Source organism: Molossus molossus, unplaced genomic scaffold (genome assembly GCF_014108415.1).
Source record: "Molossus molossus isolate mMolMol1 unplaced genomic scaffold, mMolMol1.p scaffold_m16_p_3, whole genome shotgun sequence".
NCBI classification, from domain to species: domain Eukaryota; kingdom Metazoa; phylum Chordata; class Mammalia; order Chiroptera; family Molossidae; genus Molossus; species Molossus molossus.
This window is the reverse complement of record NW_023425366.1, coordinates 38,717,600-38,727,813: the sequence shown is the minus strand read 5'-3', so window position 1 is coordinate 38,727,813 and position 10,214 is coordinate 38,717,600.

The window sequence follows — 10,214 nt, the reverse complement described above, 5'->3', positions numbered from 1 at the left end:
AGTAGTGGACAAATCTGAGCCCACTGCTCATGTACAGTACATGGAACTATCCCAAAATGACACAGTGCTGTTAACGCAATCACGGGGAAAGTATTCTCTCACACCATTTACATTTTTTCTCTGAATAATTTATTATCTTTGCATCATACACTAAACAGAATAACATCTACAGCTTCCGTCAACTTTAAAGAAAGAAAAATCTATGAACAATAAAGTAAATTTAAAAAATCATTATCATCACCCTGAACATGGAAAATAATGAAGGTGGAGAAAATAATTAGAATATGACGTTATCACCATCACTGTTTTCCCCTTGTGATGTTGTCATGGTGATGGAGGAACCAGTAAATCTTTTTCATTCTTGCTTGGCTTATTCTATCACCTGTCATGTTGGGAAAAGCAGCACTCTTGATAGCTCGGCAATTTTAACATAGATGTCTTGATTAAGTTGATGGATTTCTGCTTTTTTGAGACATCCATCATTGACTAGTTCTTCCTTCCCTGACATCTCAATTTTCAAAATAATTTTCTTTTCCTTTCCATCCTTCAACTTTGCTCATTCTCTTTGACCTCAGATCTTTGTTAAACTAAATCATCTTCTCATCTTTCATGTTTGTTACTTTCTTATTACATGTCCAACTGTTTAAGAATGTTATTTAATATTTCCCATAAATCAATGATTCCTCTTCCCTTTGGACTTTCTTCAATTTGTTTCTTAGGTTAAAGCACATGAAACCAAAAAGAGGGTTTCAGACATTTTTTGCTGGCGATTCTCATTCAGAAGGGTCTCAAATTATTTCTGCATTTGGAGAGGACTAGATGTTTATAGTAAAAATGAAGCCAGTATGATCTTACCAGGTCTAAACAGCAGAGATTCAAAAATTCTATAGGACTCTGAAAACCTATTTTCTCTGCCTACTCTCCAGTTCTTCCTTTGATAACAGCATCTGTTTCCTTTTGGGGTGCTACTTTCCCACTCTCAGCCCATGAGATCAACTGGGGCTGACTGCACTCCTCTCATTGGCTGGCACAGGGCCCAGGCCTGGGCAATGAGGTCCCTGGCCAGAACTTCTCTCTGGATCCAGTGTGAGGCATTTTCCAGCTGAGGTAGCTAAGCAAGTAAGACATAAGCTGGAGCTGCTAGTGTCTGTCCTTGTCACCAGCGGAGAGTTCACCTTAGGATGAAGCCCCACGGAGAGAAAGCAAAGCTGAGATGGAGTGAGAGTGACCAAGGCCTTAGGGCTCAAAATCAGGCTTTATAGTTACGTGAGCTATTTAAGTTCCTGGCTTAAGCCAATTTGAGTTGTGTTCTGTCTGCTAAAGTAACTTTGATTCATTCATAGCTTTCCGTGGCCTGAAAATGTGAGGAGGAAATTGAGTGCTTCTGTTTCCCCAGGTGGGTTTTATCATAGGAACCCCAGGAGAGTCTGGCTTGTTCCTGGAGGCAATTGAGTACAGTGGCAGGCTTTGGAATAAAACTTACTTGGTTCTGAATTCTACATTTGCAGCTGTGTGGCCATGGGCACATTACTTAACCTCTCTGGCCCTCTGCTTCTTTATGTGTAAATGTAGTTGTAAGAATGAACTGCCATGCTGTGTAGAGAGTTGAGCATGTGAGAGCAAAGGGGGGTGGGAGCAGGTTGACCTTCTGGGAGTGAATGAGAGGAAACGCAGTGTCCCCATGGCGGGAAAGAACTCTGCAGCCTCCAGACCAAGGAGCCATAGTGGTGGTCTCACCGCGGAGTCCTATTTACAATCCCTGTCACAATAAGCGTGCTCCGTAGAAATCTTTGCAGTCAGAGTGATCCTTCAAACACCCAAACCCAACCATGTCATTTCCTTTTTAAAAATCCTACAATATGCCCTAGTCAGTTTGGCTCAGCGGTTAGAGCGTCAGCCTGCGGTCCGGAGAGACCCGGGTTCGGTTCCCGCTAAGGGCACGTACTTCGGTTGCAGTTTGTCCCCGGCCCTGGTTGGTCGTGCGGGTGGCAGCCACTCGATGTGTCCCTTTCACGTCGATGTTTCTCTCTCTCTCTCTCCCTTCCTCTCTCTCCCTCCCACTCTATCTGTACAAAAAATGGAAAAATATCCTCGGGTGAGGATAAAAAAAAAAATCCTACAATAGCTACCCATTGTCCAAATGTCTGAATTTACAAATAAACCTCTCCCCGATCTGCCCCAAGGCCACTGATAGCCCACTGATGGCCAACGAGACAGATGGTATCTTTGTGCAAAATGCATAAAGGTACGTAAGAAAGGGGTTGAATTACAAAAAGACCCTTCCTGGGTGGATGCAGAAACTTCACGCAGTGCACAACAAACAGCACGGCCTTCTGCAGGAGGCCTGGCTCACCTACACTGACCACCTCTGTGTCTTCTCTTCGGCAGGGGCCCCACCTTCCTCCCTTCTGGTCATAGTGGGTTTCTTCCACCTCTCAAAGGCCATTAGCCCTGTTATCTGATCTGTACTGCAGGCCTGAAGCTTTCTCACTTTTCTGATACCTGGTGAACACTTACCTTTGAGGGAGGTATGAGCAATTCCCTTAGGAAGCCCTCCCTGACCACATCTAAGCTCAGCACACCCTCAGCATCTTGTACATACTCCTTCTGTGAGACTTACCAAGTGATATTTTTATTATGATTGCTTGTGAATTGACTGACTTTATCTCCAAATCATTTGGTCGCAATACTTGTAGACATTACAATCATTTAGGGATCCAATTAAAAATGTAAAATTTTTGACATATAGTCCCAAGATTCTGCTTCAGTGAGTTTGGGCCCTAGAAACCAGTCCTTTTAATGTAGGTTTACGGCATGGGGAGTGAGGGCCAGGCTTCCTGGTATGCGTCATGGCTCATACCTTGGGCAATGTAAGTTAGCTTCTTTTGTCTCTTCTTTTTCTAATCCGTAAAATACAAATAATAATGAGAGCAAATATAGTGTTGTTACATGGAGGGAACTGGAGAGTATTATGCTAAGCGAAATAAGCCAGTCTGAGAAAGACAGGTATCACATGATCTCACTTATTTGTAGAATATAATGAACAAAATAAGCTAATGAACAAAATAGTTCCAGAGACATGGAAATAGGGAACAAACTGACAAACTTCAGAGGGAAGGGGGACGGGGGGTCAGGAAGAGATAAACCAAAGAACTTATATGCATATGTGCATAACCAACGGACACAGACAACAGTGAGGTGAAGGTTGGGGGAACAGGAAGGAGGGTGTCAATGGGGGGAAAAGGAGGAAAAGGAGGAATATCTGTAATACTTTCAACAATGAAGATAAACATATATATGCATATATATGTATATGTATGTGTGTGTCTGTGTGTGTCTGTGTGTGTATATATATATATATATATAGTATTGGTCTGAGAATGGAACTGTAACACACATAAAGAACTCAGTTCAGGAACTGCACGTAACATGACTTCAGCTGTTATTATTTGCGATGATTCTGATGCAGGTGGTCGCTAGACACACCCTGAGAGGCACCACTCTAGACAGTGAGCACAGGCCAGCAGCCAGGTCTGTCTTGCTCGCTTGAGTCTCCTAGCACTGTGTGTGGCAGTCACTCAGTCAGCCCTCCTCCACCCCCTTTGAGGACTTGTCATCCACACCAGTCATTTGGCACCTCTGCATATGTTATTATATATTATATATCACTCGCTACCTTATTATCTATACCTTGTCTGTCAGCCAGTCAAAGCATCACGAGGGCAGAGAATGTGTTTGATACTCATGTTCTCTACCGAACATGGCTTTCCACAGTGCTGCCCCCGGAACCACAGCTGAGTCCATCACTGCTCGGAGGCGTCAAACACATGACCCTCCTGGAGCGCAGAGGCCTTGTAGCGCCCAGCGTAGTTCCCCACGTGCTGTAGAACATTGAATTCTCCCTCTTTTCTCACTCCGCCGTGCCAGGAGGCAGGTAGGTACATCATCCTGGGCAACATGAACCCTTGCTGTGCTGACCCTCAGAGGCAGGTGGCAGTGGTAGGCTGGTACATGTTTAAACAGCAGCTGTCAGGGGGCAGGGCTGGGGAGAGCCGTGGTGTATAACGGTTGCCAACTTTCACGTACGTATTCCCACCATGTCTGATTTCAAGCGCCCAATGGGGATGCTCTGAACACAGAGTTGGGAAGAGATGTACATTTCGTGAGCATGTAGGAGCTGCCTCCAGCACACCACTAGCAAGCAGGTAAGCGGGTATCACAGTCAGTGGGGGGTGTATCTAGTGTGCGCTGAAAAGCTCCCCTGGCAATTCTGGGAAGTTCCTCAGAAGGGAACATAAAGCTCCCCCCTTTCCTACCATTGAGAATTACCTTTGTAGATAGTTGACAAGTGCAGCTGGGTTTGGGGAAAGGGTGTGAAGAACATGGTGCTCATTTTCCAAGGTTTTGACCAGATACTTTGGGTCAGGAGAGGGCAATGTGTCCCGGGATATGAAGAGCACTTGGGGTGTCAGAGCATGTGTTTATTGACAGTAGTCCTGATGATACTAACTGCAACCATTGTCGCAAGCATTCCTACTGCCATTGCTGGTGCTGAGAATGTCTTTCTCAAATGACTTTTAAGCCACTGAGAGTTTCATTGCTGGATGGTTTCACATTTTATCAGTGATGGTGATGATGATGATGATGATGATGATGATTATTTGGTACGTGCCCCTAGCAGGAACCGAACCCGGGACTCTCTGGTCCACAGACCAACGCTCCAACCGCTGAGCCAAACCGGCCAGGTCTTTATCATTATTGATGAGTGCATAAACTGAACTATCCAAATTTGTTTTCTATGACCTTCCAACATAAATTTTCCATTCTAGCTGGTCTGGGGTTTCCATTGTTTTCTAAGGCCCGTGCTCACCCTTGTTTCTACACATTTGCCTCTTGCTGTTGCCCTTCTTGTTGGCCCTACTCTTTCTCCCCCAGCGGAGCCTGGGCTATGGAAGGTGAGAAAGAAACTGCGCAGACATCTCTCTTCTTTGCCAGATCAGGGTCAGGGAGAACTGCTACGCGCATGAGGGTTGGGGGAGAGGGTGGGTTTGTGTGTACAGTCTGTGTTATAATAATAGCCAAGGATTGTTGAGGGTTTACCATGTATCAGGTACTGTGAACATGCATTAGCTATCTAATCCTTAGAACAAAACAGCTGTATGAGGTAGGTATCTATCTCTTTTATAGATAAGGAAATGGATGCATAGGAACGGAGGGCAGATCAGTCAAAATCACAGCGCTGGTTGCTGGAAGAGCTGGGATTTGAACCTAGACCTATGCTAGACACAGTGGTCTGAAGGGCTCCACGGAGGTTTCATGCCAGGGTGTGGAGTGGGGAGGAGGTTGAGTGGGCAGAGTGTGGCGGTTGGTACAAGTTTACCTGACATTCTCTCATCTACTTTCACCTAATCCCATCGAGGGGACTGTGATCTGCAGTAACTAGGACGTTTCTAAGAAGGCGTTGCTGTCGGTGGCTCCGTGCTCGTTCCAGGGAAGACCCCCTTGGTTAACCTCATCCTGTGAGACGGTAGCAATCTTTCCCTGAGAACTGCTCCCACAGCCTAGTCAGCCCGTCCACGGAGTGCTGGTTCCCCTTCGTGTTCCTTCTTCCCTCTGACAGGGAAACAGGTCCCGCCGAGCACACGCCGTGAGCGCCGTGCTTCCCAGCTCACCTTGCAGCCTGGTGTTCCCAGGGGACCGATTTATGGTCAACTGGACACAAGAGGAAGTGAAGCATGCAACGTCAGGGTGATGCTCTAAAGGGAAGAGTGTACTTTCCCTACTTCCTTTTTCTTGTTAGACAAGTTGGTGGCAGCCATGAACGAGAAACGGTGCATTGAGGCCTGGACTTCTGGCGACTTTGAGCAGAGTTTCAGCTTGGATTTTTATGAGGAAGAAATAAGCTGTGAGCTGTTTAAACCACTGTTGTTTCGGTTCGCTGTGTTGTATCACCTCAGTCAAACTAAGGCATCCAGGGATATTCAGCTTTTGGTAAATCACAGCAGTTACCTCACTTTCCTTAAGAAAAAAGAAGTGTTTTCTTCTTACACAGGCCCATCCATACTCCTGTTACTAGCCACTCTTCCTTCCCACCAGGCCTATCAAAGCTCACCCCCACCCCCATGGAGAATGTCCTTTTGCCAATTTCCTGTGTCACCTAATGCCCAGAGCCCCACTCCCTTTGGGTCTCTTGCTGAGGCTAAGCCACATATATTAGAAAGATGAGGAGTGAGTTGGGATTCAGGCGAAGTCTGGGGATGATGCTGGCAGTAAAACAAAGCATAGGCTAAAAATGAAATATTAAGCATGCAGTGAATCGGATATTTGTTTGCAGGGAGGAGCCAAGGAACAAGAAGAAATGGAGGTCAATACAAAGTTGAGCTTAAGAAAGTAAGTAAAGTAAGTAAGACTAGAGGGAAAGTGAAATATTGGAGGGTACAGCGCAGCAGTTGCTGAAAGCCAGACTTACTTTGGGAGACAAAAAATAGACACATCCAAAAAAAAATGTAAGGAACACTTGTAACTTCGGTGAAATTGCCTCCCATAGGAAGTCTCCTAGAGCTTGCTTATTGTAGCAGGAGCTCACGACTGACTCAGGCTGGGATCCACCAGGAGCCTGCGGTGGCAGCTGGCAGGTCCTGCCTGGCAGCCTCCTGGCATTCTTTTTTTTTTTTTTATCCTCACCCAAGGACATGTTTTCATTTTTTGTTCACATAGAGTGGGAGGGAGAGAGAGAGAGAAACATCGACGTGAAAGGGACACATCGAGTGGCTGCCACCCACACAACCCAACTAGGGCCGGGGACAAACTGCAACGGAGATACGTGCCCTTAGTGGGAACCGAACCCGGGTCTCTCGGGACCGCAGGCCGATGCTCTAACCGCTGAGCCAAACCGGCCAGGGCTCCTGGCATTCTTCATGTGAGAGCTCAAGGCATGCATTCACCTTTCTCCACAAGTAAACACTGTCGTATGTGGCGGAGCCTGTGGACTCGCGCTCCAGCCTTCTGAGGTACATTTACACGGAGGAATACTACCGAGCCTTAGAAAGGCAAGGAAAGGAAAGAAAGACTTACCTTTTGCAAAAGTATGGATGGACCTGGAGATTATTATGCTAAATGAAATAAGCTTGTCAGAGAAAGACAAATACCATATGAGTACTCTTATACATGGACTGTAATGGACAAAATAAATCGACATACAAAACAGAAACAGAGGCATGAATATAGGTATAGGTATAGGTATAGGTATAGGTATAGGTATAGGTATAGGTATAGGTATAGGTATAGGTATAGATATAGGTATAGGATAGATAGATATAGATATGGATATGGATATGGATATGGATATGGATATGGACATAAACATAGATATAGATATAGATATAGATATAGATATATAAAACAAGTAGACACAGACAATACTGTGGTGATGACCAGAGGGAAAGATGGGTGGGGGTAGGTGGAGGTTGGTAAAGGCAGGTGGGAATGGAGATGGAAAGATACTTGTCTTGGGGTGGTGGGTGCATGACGCAGTGTGCACATGATGTTTTGTTGAGTTGTATACTTGAAACGTGTATGATTTTGTGAACCAATGTCACTCCAATAAATTCAATTACAAAAAGTTGTTGCTTATATGTATATGTGATATATATATATATATGGAGGCCACTGGGCTGAGTGATCTCTCAGGGTGCTTGCTTTGTTGTTGTTGTTAATCCTCACCCGAGCATATTTTTTCCATTGATCTTTAGAGAGAGTAGAAGGTATGGAGGGAGTGGGTGGAAAGAGAGACAAAGAGAAACAAAAAACAAAAAAAAACCATGGATGTGAGAGCCACATCAGCCAGTGCTCCAGTGATTGTTTTTTAAAACCAGAAAATTCTCACTAGAGCCAAATCTGCTTAGTAGGGTGCCATCTGGCGGTCACTCCTTTGACCTGCAGCATCGATCCCGTTGTTTCTGGGTCTGCCATCTGTTAGTTGTATCAGAGGTCTCCCCTTAGGGCTGAGGAAACAGTTCCAGAGAGAAAGGTAAACTCACGATGCAGCAATGCTTGAAGGAGAAAATGGCCCAAAGGAAACAAAAGGGCAGAGGAGCTCAGGTAAGACAACTAAGAGAAGAGCAAGACAGATGGCTACAGAGGGACACAAAAATACACATCTGTACTTAAAGGGCACAGTGCAACTAGGACAGAAACAGACTGCAAAGGGATCCTGCCTCCTGGGTTCACTCATCCACACTCATCACCAAAAACCCAACGGCCAGAATAGAGCAGGCCTGAGCAATCTCTTCCCGGGTGCAGGGTGTCATCACAGAACAAGGGCACCGCAAGGCTACGCTCCACCTCCCTGAGAAAGAAATGATCTTTCAAAAACGAGAACTTGCTGGCTAACCACAGAGAGCAGAGCCTGAAATGCTGCTCTCTACCGGAGGAATGACGTGATTTCTGCTGCTCTTGATCCCATTCATCCTTGACCAGCTATTCCTCTGGGGGAGTTCTAGTCACCGGAACGTTTGAACAGACACAGCGGTTTTCTTGGGCAGCTCAAGGTCACCCGCTGTAACGTCAGAGGAGGCTGCTCCTTGGGAAAATGAAACTGAACAATGACAATTACGCTTCCAGCAGACGCCTGTGTCCTTAATCTGCCCGCTGCGGAGGGAAACAGCAGAGATTTTAATAGTTCTGGGGTGAGGTGTCAGGACTGTCCTGCTTCGATTAAGAGGCGTTGGTTTCTAAAAAGAAGTCTCTCCCTCCCCTTTAAAACACAGAGGGATAAAATACGTCAAGGGGAATTGGCAGAGAAACGCAGGCAGGGAAAGAAGGGAAGTGATGTCTGAGAGAGAGGGAGAGAGGCAGGGAGGGGATGGAGGATGGGAGGAGAAAGGGGGGGGGCTGCACAGCAGGAGTCCCAGTTCTTAAAGACAGAATTTTATCAGAATGGCAAGTAGGAGTGTCAGAGAGAAGGGGGCCAACAGGAGGGCCCTGCAGAAATAATCATCTTTGGAACAAAGGGAACAAAGATCCTGGGATCCTCAGGCTTGCAGAGGCAGCCTGGCTGACAATTTGTTCTAAACCTGGAGATGAGCAGTCGGGGTTTGGTACCTGCCGTGTCCCAGGGAAGGTTCTCCAGTGACCCGCCCTGCCTGCAGGAGGTGATGAAGGAGCCGGTTAAAGTTTGGTTAAATTTGCACTCTCCTATGGCTCTGCCGAGTGTGGGTGGGAGGCAGGACAGGGTGGGAGCGACCTCACAGGCCCACTCAGTTTTACCGTGGTCATCACCCAAGGAAGACAGTGGTGTGGTGAAAGGGGGCCAGGATCTGGGCTTAGGGGCCTGTTCCAGCTCTCATTAAGTTGAGAACCCCGTGTGTGTCTCATGACTTCCCCAACCTCATTTCTGTATCTGCAAACTGGGCATACTCACCCTCGTTTACTTATTTACTCGTTCCTGATTACTTATTGAGCAGCAGCCAAATGCTCAGCCCTCTGCTCTATGCCAGACTGTAAAATGAATCAATTCTGCCCCGTGTCCACTGCTCGCCCAGCCCCAGGCACTGCCACAACCCTCAGAGGTTGGTGTTGCCATTATCTCCATTTTACAAGTAAAGAAGTTGAACGCAGAAGCATTAAGCACCATGCCAAAGGCACACATCAGCTAGGAACTGGAGAATCTGAATTCAAACCCAGGCAGCCTGCACCAAGTACAAGCTCCCACCATCCGCTCTACTTCTGGGTAATCAATCACAGGCTTGTCAAGCATCTGGAAGATGGACATGCTTCACACACATTTCCTGAGGTTGCTTCCACCCCTAAGATTTAGCAGGTCCTCCATGAAACATCTTAGGTTTAGGAATAACTGCCTGCAGCCTAAGGTTGCCCCACACCCCTTATCCACGCTGTGCTTGCACACGCAAAATGTGGAGCAGAGACATTTTCCCTGATTCCCTGCAACTACTCAGTCTCTGGGCCCTCGTCCCCCACTGTTGGTGGCCAGCAGTGTACACACAGATGATGTCTGTCCAAACACAGAAGATTTTTAAAGGGGAAGAGAGAACACAAGATTTTGGGGCTGCCTAGGAGAAATCCATCACACTTTTTAAAAATGTTTGCTCAATTTCATCTCATTTATAAAACTGGTTAAAAGGCTGACAAAATTATATACTTTGAATGCCCTGCAATCAATGATAGAAAGCTACTCCTTGAGGCAAAAAGCAGTA